We start from the raw sequence: 12865 nt of genomic DNA, 5'->3' as shown, positions 1-12865 counted from the left end.
TTTTTTTTTAATTTTTATTTTTTTATTTTTCCATTGCTGAGGGTAAGATCATTTAGATCCTGTGGCTCAGCACAGACTCTGATTGTCATAGGGACTGAGCTGTGTGGCTAGCATTTGATGGGGGACCAAATAATCCCATAGAACAGCATTGCTTCCTGTCCTTGTTCGCTGTTGAATGTTGCTGCGGTTTCTTAAGGCGAATTACCTGTTCCCACTGTACGAGCCTAGGCTGTGACTGTTTTAGCTACAAACAAAGTGGTGTGCAGCTTTGAACTGTTGTGAATGTTCCAGAGTCACAACTACCATGAGGGAAGACTGCTCTGAATTTTGCCATTCTAGGAAAGAGTCACTTTGCCAATGCCTCACATGATACTGGAGTCACCAGCAAATAACCTCATGGAGGCCCATGTTTGGAGCTGTCCTAATCTGGCGATTCCATGGAGTCTGACAATTGTAGAGGTAGTGCAGACCCCTAACTGCTCTGCCTTCTAGGGCAGTGATGTTGGGATATTTGCAGAGTGAAACCATTGGAAATGGTCCTCTTACCAATTTTTTTTTTTTAATATTTATTTATTTTGTGTGTGTGTGGCCAGCTCAGCCCACCAGGGGGCGGGGCTGGCTGGCATGTGGTGCTGGGGGATTGAACTGTGGTCCCTGTGCTTTGCTTAGCTTAGCTTGTTCTAAGTAGGTGCTTTAGACCACTGAGCCATCTCACCAACCCCAAATAAATCCTTTTTTTTTTTTTTTTTTTTTGGCAGAACCAGGGATTGAACTCAGACCCTTGCGCTTGCTAGGGAAGTGCTTATTCCACTGAGCCATCTCCCCAGCCTCTCTTACCAATTCTTATAAATCAGTTTCCATTTATATTACATTTGGACATTGTATTTGACTTTTCTTGGAATTGTTAGTAGGGAGCTTATAAGTCAAAATCAATTTACTGAACTGGGGAGATAGCTCAGTAGAATAAGTGCTTGCCTGGCAAGCTTAGGGTCCTGAGTTCAATCCCCAGTACCACAAAAAAAAAAAAAAAAATCAATTTATCATAGTAAAAGAAGCAGTGTAATATAATTGTTTAAAAACAAAGGTCTTTCTCAATAACATATATATATATATATATATATATATATATATATATGGAATTGAGCCTGTTAGGGTTGAGAACCACTGCCTTAATGTAAAATTTCTTTCACTCTGCAGTTCAAGGCTAGCCAGGACTATAAAACAGGACCTTGTCTCAAACAAAAACAAAAACCCACAAGAAGCCCAGGCATGGTGGTGCATGCCTGTGATCCCTGCACAGCTGAGGCTGAGGCAGGAGGCCTTCTGGGCTGAGTTCAAGGCTAGCCTGAACAACGTAGCAAGTTCCTGTTTTAAAAATGAAGGTAAACGGGCTGGTGAGATGGCTCAGTGGTCTAAAGCACCTACTTAGAACAAGCTTAGCAGAGCACATGGACCGCAGTTCAATCCCCCAGCACCACATGCCAGCCAGCCCTGCCCCCTGGTGGGCTGAGCTGGCCACACACACACACACACAAATAAATAAATTAAAAAAAAAAAAAAAATGAAGGTAAAAAGGGCTGGCCAGATAGCTCAGCGGATTAAAGCACCTGCTTAGGCAGATGCAGGGACCTGGGTTCAATCCCCGGCATGCTCTTCTGTCCCTGTTCCTGGGATACACTGAGATGGCATTGAGACTGGGTGTGATGGCACACACCTATAATCCCAGCGCTTGGGGGGCTGAAAAGCAGGAAGAATCACTACCAGTGGGATCTGTGTAATGAGACCCTGTAGACCCTGTACTAAATACATAACAAAAAAGAAGGTAAAAAACAGCTCTAATTTAGATTCTATCTTTCCTAAACTGCCCTTAATTCTATACCTTCAGAATATACAGATGCTCTGAACACTGCCTGTTTGTTCTTCTTGTCTTTGTTTTTCTAAAAAGACCTCCTTTCCTTGTTTCAATCAAGAACTATTGTTTGTAATTTTTTTTTTTTTTTTTTGGCAGAACTGGGGATTGAACTCTGCTCCTTGCATTTGCCAGTCAAGCGCTTATCCTACTGAGCCATCTCCCCAGGCCCTATTGTTTGTTATTGACTCAGAATCGCCTTCCCTGTTTATGAGGCTGTAGCATGACCACAGTGTGTGCTGCAGTGGAGTCTGGGCAGCCGTTTGTGCTTTGTAGGAGTCATCTGAGAGGTGGAGCGTTCTTTATTTTTATTTTTGCATATTTTTAGGAAAGGATCTAGTGTGTTCAGGGACTCACTACTAGATTGGACTTATAGTGATCTGCCTGTTTACAGCCTCCCAAGTGCTGGGGTTATAGGCACACACCATCATGCCCCGTCTCAGTTGCAAACCGCCAGCCCCTGTGTCTGCCTAAGCAGGCGCTTTAATCTGCTGAGCTATTTGGCTGGCCCATAAATAGCTAAGTTTCAGACTGAGTTATATTCTCAGCTTATTTTTAAAAATTTGAAACAAGGTCTCACTAAGTTGCCCAGTCTGGGTTCTGGGCTTTTGACTCTCCTATTTTGGCCTTTGGGAGTATACACCACCCACCTGGCTTATTTCCATGTTTATAGATAGATAATGCTTTTTTATTTTTTGGCTTTTCTGAGACCAGGTCTCAGGACTGGTCATGTAGCCCAGGCTAGCCTTCGACTCACAGCAGTCCTCTTACCTCAGCCCCCTGTGTGTACCAACATGCCTGACTTTCTCTTTTGAGGCTAGCAAAGTTTTATTATTATTTTTTTAATAAATTTTTTTATTTTTTGTGGAACCAGGGATTAAACTCAGATCCTTGTGCTTGCCAGGGAAGTGCTTATTCCACTGAGCCATCTCCCTGGCCCCAAGAAAAGCTTTTTTTTTTTTGAACCAGAGATTGAACTCAGACACTTGGGCTTGGCAGGCAAGCGCTTATTCTACAGAGCCATCTCCCCGGCCCCTAGCAAAGTTTTATTAAAAGTAGGAAAAGAAGCAAGCTTTGAAGAATGAGTTTCAGGCAAGTAAAATAAGTGCACCCTCAAGTGAGAGGGAGAACATGGTGGCAGAGACTTTGTGGCTATGGATCCTTTCATAACACCCACTCCTTGGGCTGACACTGGGTGGCACACCTGCTGGCATTCTCACGAGAAGTCTGTGTGCTGGGCCTTGAGGTAACTCTTCAACCTGCCATAACTTCTTGGTTTACTCAGACATCTTACAGTTGGTGCGCAATGTGTGACAGAACGTAGGTGGGTTATTGGATATCACTCTTCATTACACTTCTTTTGAATTGTCATTTACTGGCTTTACGTTATCATCTCACTCAGCAAGCATTAATTGGACATCCTTATTCTAGTCTTTGCACTGGACACTGAGTGACACAGGTTCAAGCCCTTGGGAAACTTGTAGTCCTTATGGTTCGAGGCCTTCTTTTCATTTTAAACTCTTTGTATTTTCTGCAGCTCCTTTGGTGCACACCCATTCACCCTAGCCAAGTGAATGTGCTGTTCTCGTAGGTATGTGTTCATTCAGCTGTTTGTGTAGGGGAAGAAAAGGCCTATCAGGGCTTTTCTTTTACTGTTAGACACAAATGCTCATTTTGAGTAGTACCCCCTCACCCCAAAGATGGCATGTCACTGTGTTGCCCAGAGATTTTCCTTAATTTCCTCGTTGGCTGGTTTTCAAAGCTCAGATAATCCATGTTCCACTTATTTATAGCTTTGTGGCTGGTACTGTGAAGAAAAACCTGTTCTAACTCAATAGTGAATAACCAGCACTGCTTGCCAGTGGAATAGGCTTTCTTTTCTGAGTATGAACAAGTGCATTTTTACATGGGGTGGTCCATAGCCTGTGTGAAGGTTTTAAGTTAGAAATCTAGTATCTGGATTTCATCAGTTGTTGTTATTTACCTACATTTGGGAACATCAAGAAATAGAGGTAAGCTGGATATGGTGGCGCATGCCTGTCATCCCAGCACTTGGGAGGCTAAGTCAGGAGGATCGCTGCCGTGAGTTTCAGGCCAGTCTTGTCTACCTCAGAGAGTTTAAGGCCCGTTTGAACTGCATAGTGAAACCCTATCTCAAAAAAGCCAAAACCAAACAACAACAATAAAAAACAAAACAAAATAAAACAAAAAACAGAACTAAAAGAAATTAGAGGACTATAATACAATGATAAAAAGTTTTTCTAATGGAAAGACTACCCAACCTTGGTTCACTAAGGACAATATCTTGAGGCCCAGCAAAAGGGAAGAATCTGACGTCTGATCCTTTTTTTTTTTTCCCCAACCTGATCCTTCTGAGAGTTAAATGGGGAAAGGAGAAGAAGACAGAGGGCACCCCCTGCAGCTGTCTGTGAGTCGCAGGGGTCTGTTAAGCTACAGACCTAGACCTAGAATGATCCCTGAAAGGGTACAGGACATTGCAGCTCTGACTCCAGGTGGTGGCCAGATACTTAGTTAGGAGTTTAGAGGGTTCAGGCCTTACATGCTTGATCCTTCCTTCCTTTTCTTTTTTCTTTTTTTCTCATTTGTGTGTTTGGTGCAGGGTCTCACTACACAGATGGGACTCATGATGATCCTCCTATTTTCAGCCTCCCCAGTGCTGGGATTACAGGTGTGCATCACCACATGGTACCAGACTTGGTTGCCAGCTCAGTGTGCCCTGGGGGTGGGGTTGGCATGACATGCGGGAATGAGGATCAAACTCTGGTCCCTGTTCTTACCAAAGTAGGTGTTTTGTCAGCTGAGCTATCTTGCTGGCCCTTTTGCCTGATCCTTCCTGCTAATAGGCCAAATTGCAAGTATTCAGCCCTAAGAAAAAAAATAGGCACCAGGCAAAGGCCTGTGTAATGGGCTATCAGCTAAACAGGCTAGGTTTCAGTGAGCTCTAAGTATAGGGAAGGGAATAGAGTGTTCTGCAGGCTGGTTTTTTTTTTTTGGTACCAGGAATTGAACTCAGGACCTACTGAGCTGTATCCCCAGTCTCAGGACTACTGTTGGGAAGTTAGGTAAGAGAATTTCTGCAGAGCCCTTATTCTTCTTGTTGGCCGGGTATTGGGACAGGCAGTCAGGTAGAGAGTGCTCTAAGAGAGGGGCCACACAGCTACCCTGCTTGAGGGAATGTATAGTCAGTTACTGTGCTTAAAAGAGTAAATCAGGCTAGATGTAGTGACGCAGGCCTGTAGTCCCAGCACTCCGGGAGATTGAGGCAGTAAGATCATAGGTTTGAGCCCAGCCTGGGCAGTTTAACAATTTATGGAGACCCTATCACAAAAACAGGGGCTGAGGATATAACTCAGTGCAAAGATGAAGGATTCATTCTCCATATAAGAAAGAAAGGTGTAAGTCAGTATCATATCTATGAAGAGAAATCTGGTAATATTTGTTGAAATATAAAATGTAAAATGCACGAGTTTGTCCTTCAGAAAAAAAATTAAAAATGAGAAAACTTGTAAGACTATATAAAGTAGAATTTTGGTAATGCAATCATTAGATTTCAAAGATATATTAGAGGTTTTATTAGGGAAATTATAGTGCATCTATAAAGTTACATAAAGGGTCATGCTTGTAGGTAACTTTCTTTTTATTTTGGTGGGCAGCTCAGCCCACCTGGAGGTGGCGCTTGCATGGCATGTGGTGCCAGGGATCAAACCACGGTCCCTGCACTTGCCTAAGCTTGCCTAAGCAGGCGCTTTACACGGCTGAGCTATCTCCCTGGCCCAGTAGATAACTTTCTAATTATTGAAGTGTTATAAAGTTTGGTGGGCCGGGGAGATAGCTCAGTGGAAAAAGCGCTTCCCTGACAAGCACAAGGGCCCGAGTTCAATCCCCAGTTCCGCAAAAAAAAAAAAAAAAAAAAAAAAGAAAAGAAAAGAAACATCATTGTTTTAGGGCTGGGAGATAGCTCAGTGGCATAAGTGCCTGCCTAGTAAGTGCAAGGGCCTGAGTTCAATCCCTGGTACCATTAAAAAAAAAAAGAATCCAAATATTCTTGGGGCTGAGGAGATGGCTCAGTGGAATAAGTGCTTCTCTGGCAAGTGCAAGGGCCTGAGTTCAATCCCCAGTTCTGGAAAAAAAAAAAAAAAGTTGGTAATATGTAAATGTTAATTAAAAATAAAAGCAAATTTTGAAATAATATATATCGAATTCAGTTTTTTTTTTATCTGTTTAGGTATGTAATTCTGTGTAATGGAAACTCATTACTTATTTTTGTCTTTTTGAGACATGGACTATGTAGTTCAAGCTTGCTTTGAACTTACTTTGTAGTCCAGGCTGGTCTTGAACTTGCAGAAATCCTCCTGCCTCCCAAGTGCTAGAATTACAGGTGTGTGACACTGTGCCTGCCTCCCTGTGTTTTCTGGTACTGGAATTGAACCCAGAGGTACACACACACTCAGCATATTCTCTGTCACTGAACGGTATATCCCCAACTCCTCATCAGATCTTTCTTTCTTTTTTTGGCAGAACTGGGGATTGAACTCAGGCCCTTGTGCTTGCCAGGCAAGCACTTATTCTACTGAGCTATCTCCCCAGCCCCTCTCATCAGATCTTTCTGACTTGCTCATCCACTTGTCCTGATGCTGAGAGGGTATAATGTGATAACTCACAGTATGATTGCCTTTTTTTTTTTTTTTTTCTTGTATTTTGGATAGGGTGTATAGGGTGTTCAGGGTCTCACTACTAGATCGGACTCATAGTGATTCTCCTGTTAACAGACTCCCAAGTGCTAGGATTACAGGTGCATACCACACCCAGTCTCAATTGCTGTCTCAGCGTGCCCCGGGGGCAGGGCCAGCGCGGCAGGCTCTGGATCCAGCTCCTGGCTCCTGTGTCTGCCTAAGGAGGTGCTTTAATCCACTGAGCTATTTGGCCGGCCCTAGGATTGCCTTGTGGTGTACAAAATCAGATGTAGTAAGAAAGGTTCTGCTTCTAATAATGTGAGTGTATCTTGTATCAAACTAACCCACTCTCGTAACCGTTTTAAATTCTGGATACAGGTAAGCAGTGGCTATTTTAAGATGTAAAGTGATGAAACCAGGCAGAAACAGACAGGGAATTTGAAAGATGGGAACAGCTGAGGTAAGATTCTGATTTATCCAGGCTTTTGCCTGTGGTACTGCCCTGGTTTGCATCGTGCGTGGTAGTTAGAACCTAAACCAAAATTCTTTTTTTTCTAGTTTGGAGAATGAAAGCATGGAATTTAGAGAAAAAAGAAGAAGGAATCTTAGGAGGAAATAATGAAGTAGGGAGCTCTAAAATCTGTTTCCAAACTGTCTGTGGTCTTGAAATGCATGGAAGATTCCATGGAATCTAAAAAAAGCAATAGTTGGTAGGTAAAAAGAACGGAGTTGAGATTTTGCTGTTGTCCACTGCAGAAGAGACAGTTTGGAGTGTGAATCCAGCACAGTTAATTGCCCAACAGAATTAATTTCAGCACTTTTTAGAGGAGGATTGATAGAACTCAAAGCCTCAATATCTGGTGCACAATAATAAATTACTAGATGTATGAGTAAGGAAAATGTTTCTCATTGTTAAAAGAAAAGCAATGAATGGAAGCTGACCCTGGGATGATGCGGCTCTTGGAAACAGCAGACTTTGGAACAAATGTGATTTAATGGAGAATCACAGTAGAGGTAGGGAAACTATAAAGAACAACTAAATGTAAACTTTTTTAAAAAAGTGTATTTAGTGCAGGGCCTACAGGGTCTCACTACACAGATTGGACTTGTGGTGATCCTCCTGATTTCAGCCTAAGTGCTGGAATTACAGGCTCATACGCCACCACTCCCAGTCTCAATCACCATCTCAGTCCCCCCATCCCTGTGTCTACCTAAGCAGGCGCTTTAGTCTGCTGAGCTATTTGGCTGGCCCAACTTCTTTTGCTTTTAATGGAATGGGGGATTGAATCCAGAGGCTTTACAGTGAACTATATCCCCAGCTCTTTATTTTTTATTTTGAGACAGAGTCTCCCAGCTGGGTGTGGTAGCTCATGCCTATAATCTCAGCACTTAAGAGGCTGAGGCAGGAGGATTGCCATGAGTTTGACGCTAACCTGGGCTACATAGTGAGTTCAAGGCCAGCCTGAACTGCATAGTGAGACTGTCTTTAAAAAAGAGAGACTCTTTCTGTGCTTCTAAATTACCAAGGCTACCTCATTCTCCCAGAGTGCTGGGATTCTGGGCACGTACAACCATGCCCAGCTTATATGTAAAATCTTGAAGCAATAGCAAGAATATTGGAAAGGAAAACTGTGTTGGGTGTGCTCCTAGCAGGCTGGAGATGGCTAAGGACAGGCTTAATAAGCTGGAGAAGAGATCCACAGGTTGTGTTTTAGTGTTATTACATAATTGAAGTCTTAGAAAAGGAAAGAGAATGAGCATTTGGTAGTTTGTATTTTTCAAAGATGGCCACAAAAATGTCCACAACCTACTTGTTGTGTTGGGCCTTTGCGCTTGCTTGTGACCAGTGGAGTGGGTAGAAGTGACACATAGGCTACATGGAACAGCCTCAGGTAAGCTCCCAGATTAGCCATTGTGACAGAGCTCTCCTTTTGAGACATTCCTTCCCAGGTGTCATCACCAGAGTGCAGAAGCCACCAGAGGACTCCAGGTCTTGGCTGATTCATGTCTTCCCCCTCGATTTAATAATCTAGCTGATGATTGAAGTGCTGGGTTATGTGGTGAGGAGAATTAGCGAGAGTACTGAAGGGTCATGTCCCATGAAGCTTGAGATGTGGATGGGACTCTTAGGAGTCTCAATAGAGAGCTTGACTTGGTCTATGCACTTAAGTAGGAGACCGGAGAATGTGAGGAGAAGGTTGTCCTCAGGACCTCATAGACAGGACAGTGGCCATTCTGAGTAGGTGACTTGTGTGTGAGAGAAAGGATGGTGAGAGACAAGGACACATGCCACCCTTGGCTCCCCTGCTGCCCACAGGGACTGAAACAGGTTATCTTGGTGTGCTGTGTCTAGTGGCTCCCCTCATCACACCACTCCAACAGCCATGCTGCGTGTCAGGGCGGGGCCCCTCCCATCTCTCTCCTCTTTTTATTTTATTTATTTTTTTTCTACAGTTTTATTGATAAACAGCAATGAGACAGTTTCAAATCAAATCGGAAGTACAGTTTCAACAAATAATACACTGCATATATTCTTCTTAGTGGTTAATTGCTGTACAAGATGCGGACTTGTGATCCTATTTACAAACACCATTAGAACAAATCATTCTATTCATTAAGACAATGTGTCTCTCTCCTCTTGAGGGCTAGCTACTGCCATTTTGAAGAAGACTAAGCTCAGGGAGGGAGTTGACAACGCCAGTCTCCATAGTTAGCCTTCCAGAAAATGCTCATCCTTTGCTGGAATATTCTGGAGTCCTGCAGCGGTCAGGGATGAGTAGTTAGGCCCAAGTGCAGAGGCCTGGAGCTGCTGTATAAGTAACACTTCACACACTCCTCTAGTTTTTCCAGTCCACTGTCCTGAGCTTCCTAGTGCCACACTGCAGTCTCTGTTCAACCTCTCTGCTCTGCAGTTCTCATTAACCTCTGTGGATTTATTTTTCAGGTAGTATGAGTTACAAAAGTTGTTCTTGTCCCAAATCTCCAGGCTAGAGTGGGGTGGAAGCACTCCAGAACCCAGCAAAGATGGTGGCAGACCCACTTCTGGTCCAGAATTTTTATTTTTTTCTGATTCTGCTTTGGTAGTTCATATGTATCTAGATATCTGTCCATTTCTTCTGTTTTTCCATCTTATTAGAATACAGATTCTTGTTGTAGGTATTGATAACCTTTTGGATTTCTGCAGGATCCATTGTGATTTTACCTTTTCATTCCTAATTGCATGGATTTGAGGTCCCCCCCTTTTTTAGATAAGATTGGGTAAGAGTTTTTCAATTTTATTTAATCTTTCAAAGAACCAACTTTGTGATTCATTGATACTTTGTATTGTTTTCTTAGTGTATATTGCATTAATTTCTGCTCTGATCTTTATAATTTTCTCTCTTGTATGGGCTTTGGGCTTACTTGCCCTTCTTTTTCTAGAAGTTTGAGGTTCAATATTACGTTGTTTATTTGAGCTTGCTCTGTTTTTCTGATATGGAAATCCACTGCTGTAAGTTTTCCTTGTAGGACTTTCATTGCATCTTATAAATTCTGGTATGTTGTGTTGGCATTATTATTTAATGGCAAAAACTGTATAATTTCTTCTTTAATTTTTTTTGATCTTCTTTAATTTTATCTATGACCCATTGGTTATTCAGGAGGGTGCTATTTAATTTCCATGTGTTTATGAAGTTTTGTGGTTTCTTTTGCCACTGATTTCCAATTTCATTGCGCCATAGTCTGATAATATACATGGAATAATTTCAGTCATTTTCATTTACTTAATTAAGCAAGTTCTATGTGCTAGTATTTGGTCTATTTTGGCACGATATTTTTGGAAAACATTCCAGCTGAGAGTAATGTGAATTCTGATGTGGGGTGGAACACTCTATAGACATCTACTGCATCCATTTCTTCAAAAGTTTGGTTCAGTTCTGATTATTTCTTTGTTGATTTTTTTTTTTTTTTGGTCTAGTTGATTCATTTGTGACAGTAGTGTATTGAGGTCTCTCATTATAATTGCATTAGTGTGTATTTGATTTTTTATATCTGTTAATATTTGTTTATATAGTTGGATGCACTGGTATTTGGTGCATATATATTTTTGATTGTTAACTCTTTCTTTTGGATTGTTTTCTATACAAGGATGTAATGGCTTTTTTTTTTTTTTTTTTTTTTTGGTGGAACCGGGATTGAGCTCAGGCCTTTGCCAGGCAAGCGCTTATGTGCTAATTCTACTGAGCTGTCTCCCCAGCTCCCTCCTCCTCCTCCTCTTCCTCCTCTTCCTCCTCCTTCTCCTTCATTTAAAATAATATTTATTTATTTGGTACAGAATCTTACTACACAGCTCGGACCTGTAGTGATCATCCTGTCTCAGCCTCCCCAGCATTGGGATTATAGGTGTGCACCATCACACCCTATTTCAGTGGTTGGCGTGGCTCACTGACGGTTCCAGGGCAGATATAGCATGCAGTACTGGAGATGGAACCTGGGTCCTTGCGCTTGCCAGGCACGGGTTTAGACCTCTGAGGTATCTCGCCAGCCTTCTTCTCCTCCTTCTCTTTCTCCTCCTTTTCCTCCTTCTCCTCCCTCTCCTCCCTCTTCTCCTTCTCCTCCTTCCTCCTCCTTCCTCCTCCTCCTTCCTCCTCCTTCTTCCTTCTTTCTCTTACTCTTTCTTCTTTCTTCTTCCTCCTCTTCTTGTGGCTGACTCAGCCTGTGGTGCTGGGGCTTGAGCCATAGTCCCTGTGCTTTGCCTGAGCTTCCCTAAGCAGGCACTTTAGACTGCTGAGCTGTCTTACTGGCCCTCCCCAGCCTTCTTCTTGCCTGTTCTCTTTAAGAGAAAGCACCACATCTCCAGTGCTGTTCTCTAGCTCCTGCCACCCGCTAATGGTTTTTTTTTTCTTTTTCTTTTTGGCTTCATAAAGGGTTTCTTATGCAGTTTAGGCTGGCCTTAAACTCACTTTGTAGCCCAAGATGGCCTCACAGTCACAGTGATTCTTCTGCCTCAGTCTCCTGAATGCTGGGATTACAAGCGTGTGCCCTCATGCCTGGCCCACCCACTAATCTTTACGGCCAGAAGAGCTCCCGGGCCTCCAGTTCTGGGACAGCAGGACCAAGTCTCTATTGGGAAGAATGTTCAGCTGCCCCCCTCACTGCAGATGAAGGACACACCCAGCGTCTGGGTAGGGCAGCAGGTTCAGCTAGAACTTCTTTTCCAGGGCAGGTGGTACAAAACGACCCCTCCGCCCCAAGTAATGGTAGTGACAAGTAAATTGGGTGACAGACTTTTTGGGCATCATCAAGGAGATGAGCATGTCTGGCTGGATCCCGCCAGAGTTTCCTTTTTCCACATCCCATCCTGAGGGATGTTGATGCTGGCAATGGGCACAGTGAGTTCATGCGGGACACTCAGGATGCTGCGGAATGGCTCACGAACATTGCCTTTGAAGTTGAAGCCAAAGATGGCATCTATCACCAGCTCATATAGCTCATCAATCATCAGGGGCTCTGAAGGCATTTCACTGAGGAAAGGGATGTCCATTTTCTGACACTGGTTCACCAGTTCAATAAAGAGTGGTTTGTTAGATTTCTTAGGGTAATAGATGGTTGGTTGGTAACCAAAGAGTTTGAGGTGTTGGGCACAGACCAGGCCATCTCCTCCGTTATTCCCCAGGCCACAGATGACCAGGACAGCAGGGGCTCTTGGACATGGCTGTGGCAGGATACACCTTGGTGATGGCTGCGGTGCAGCTCGGGCCAGCCAGCTCCATGAGTTGGTCCACGCTGAACTGCTACTTGTTAATTAGCTCCTGGTCCACGGCTTGCGCCTAATCCTGGCTCAGGTATTTCACCGCCATGACCGCCATGACTTTGGAGTTCCCACAGCTGGCAGAGTTCAGTTGCTGCACACGCCACCAGAGTTCTGCTTGACAGACACCGTCCTGGCTTCACACGTGTGGCGGCTACGAGCCAGCAACCAGCAGCCCAAACTTCAGCCCAAACCCCAGAATGTAAGCCCAGACATTCTGTAGTGGCCTTCTTTGTCTTAATCAGTCTTGGCTTGAAATACAGTTTGTCTGAAAATAGAATAGCTATCCCGCTCTTTTCTGGGTTCCTCCCACATAGAGTGTTGTTTTCCATCCTTTGACTTTAGTCTATGAATTTTTTTTAAAATTACGAGCATTTTTTTGTATGTATCGTAGTATTGGATCTTGCTGCTGCTGCTGCTTCCTCCTCCTCCTCCTCCTCCTCCTCCTCCTCTTCTCCTCCTCCTCCTTCTCTT

General features: G+C 43.5%; 1 protein-coding gene and 1 pseudogene across 1 annotated transcript in view; one reads left to right on the top strand and one right to left on the bottom strand.

Annotated features, from left to right (window-relative positions):
- Window positions 1–12865, top strand: part of Uhrf1bp1 (UHRF1 binding protein 1) — an 84430-nt gene that overhangs the window by 11041 nt on the left and 60524 nt on the right. The gene's annotated exons all lie outside the window — the stretch shown is intronic.
- The window catches only part of LOC101584843, a 2658-nt pseudogene continuing 1525 nt past the window's right edge, over window positions 11733–12865 (bottom strand).

The sequence above is a fragment of the Octodon degus genome, unplaced genomic scaffold (assembly GCF_000260255.1).
Source record: "Octodon degus isolate 3935 unplaced genomic scaffold, OctDeg1.0 scaffold00005, whole genome shotgun sequence".
NCBI classification, from domain to species: Eukaryota; Metazoa; Chordata; class Mammalia; order Rodentia; family Octodontidae; genus Octodon; species Octodon degus.
This window is presented reverse-complemented; position numbering and strand designations above follow the sequence as displayed.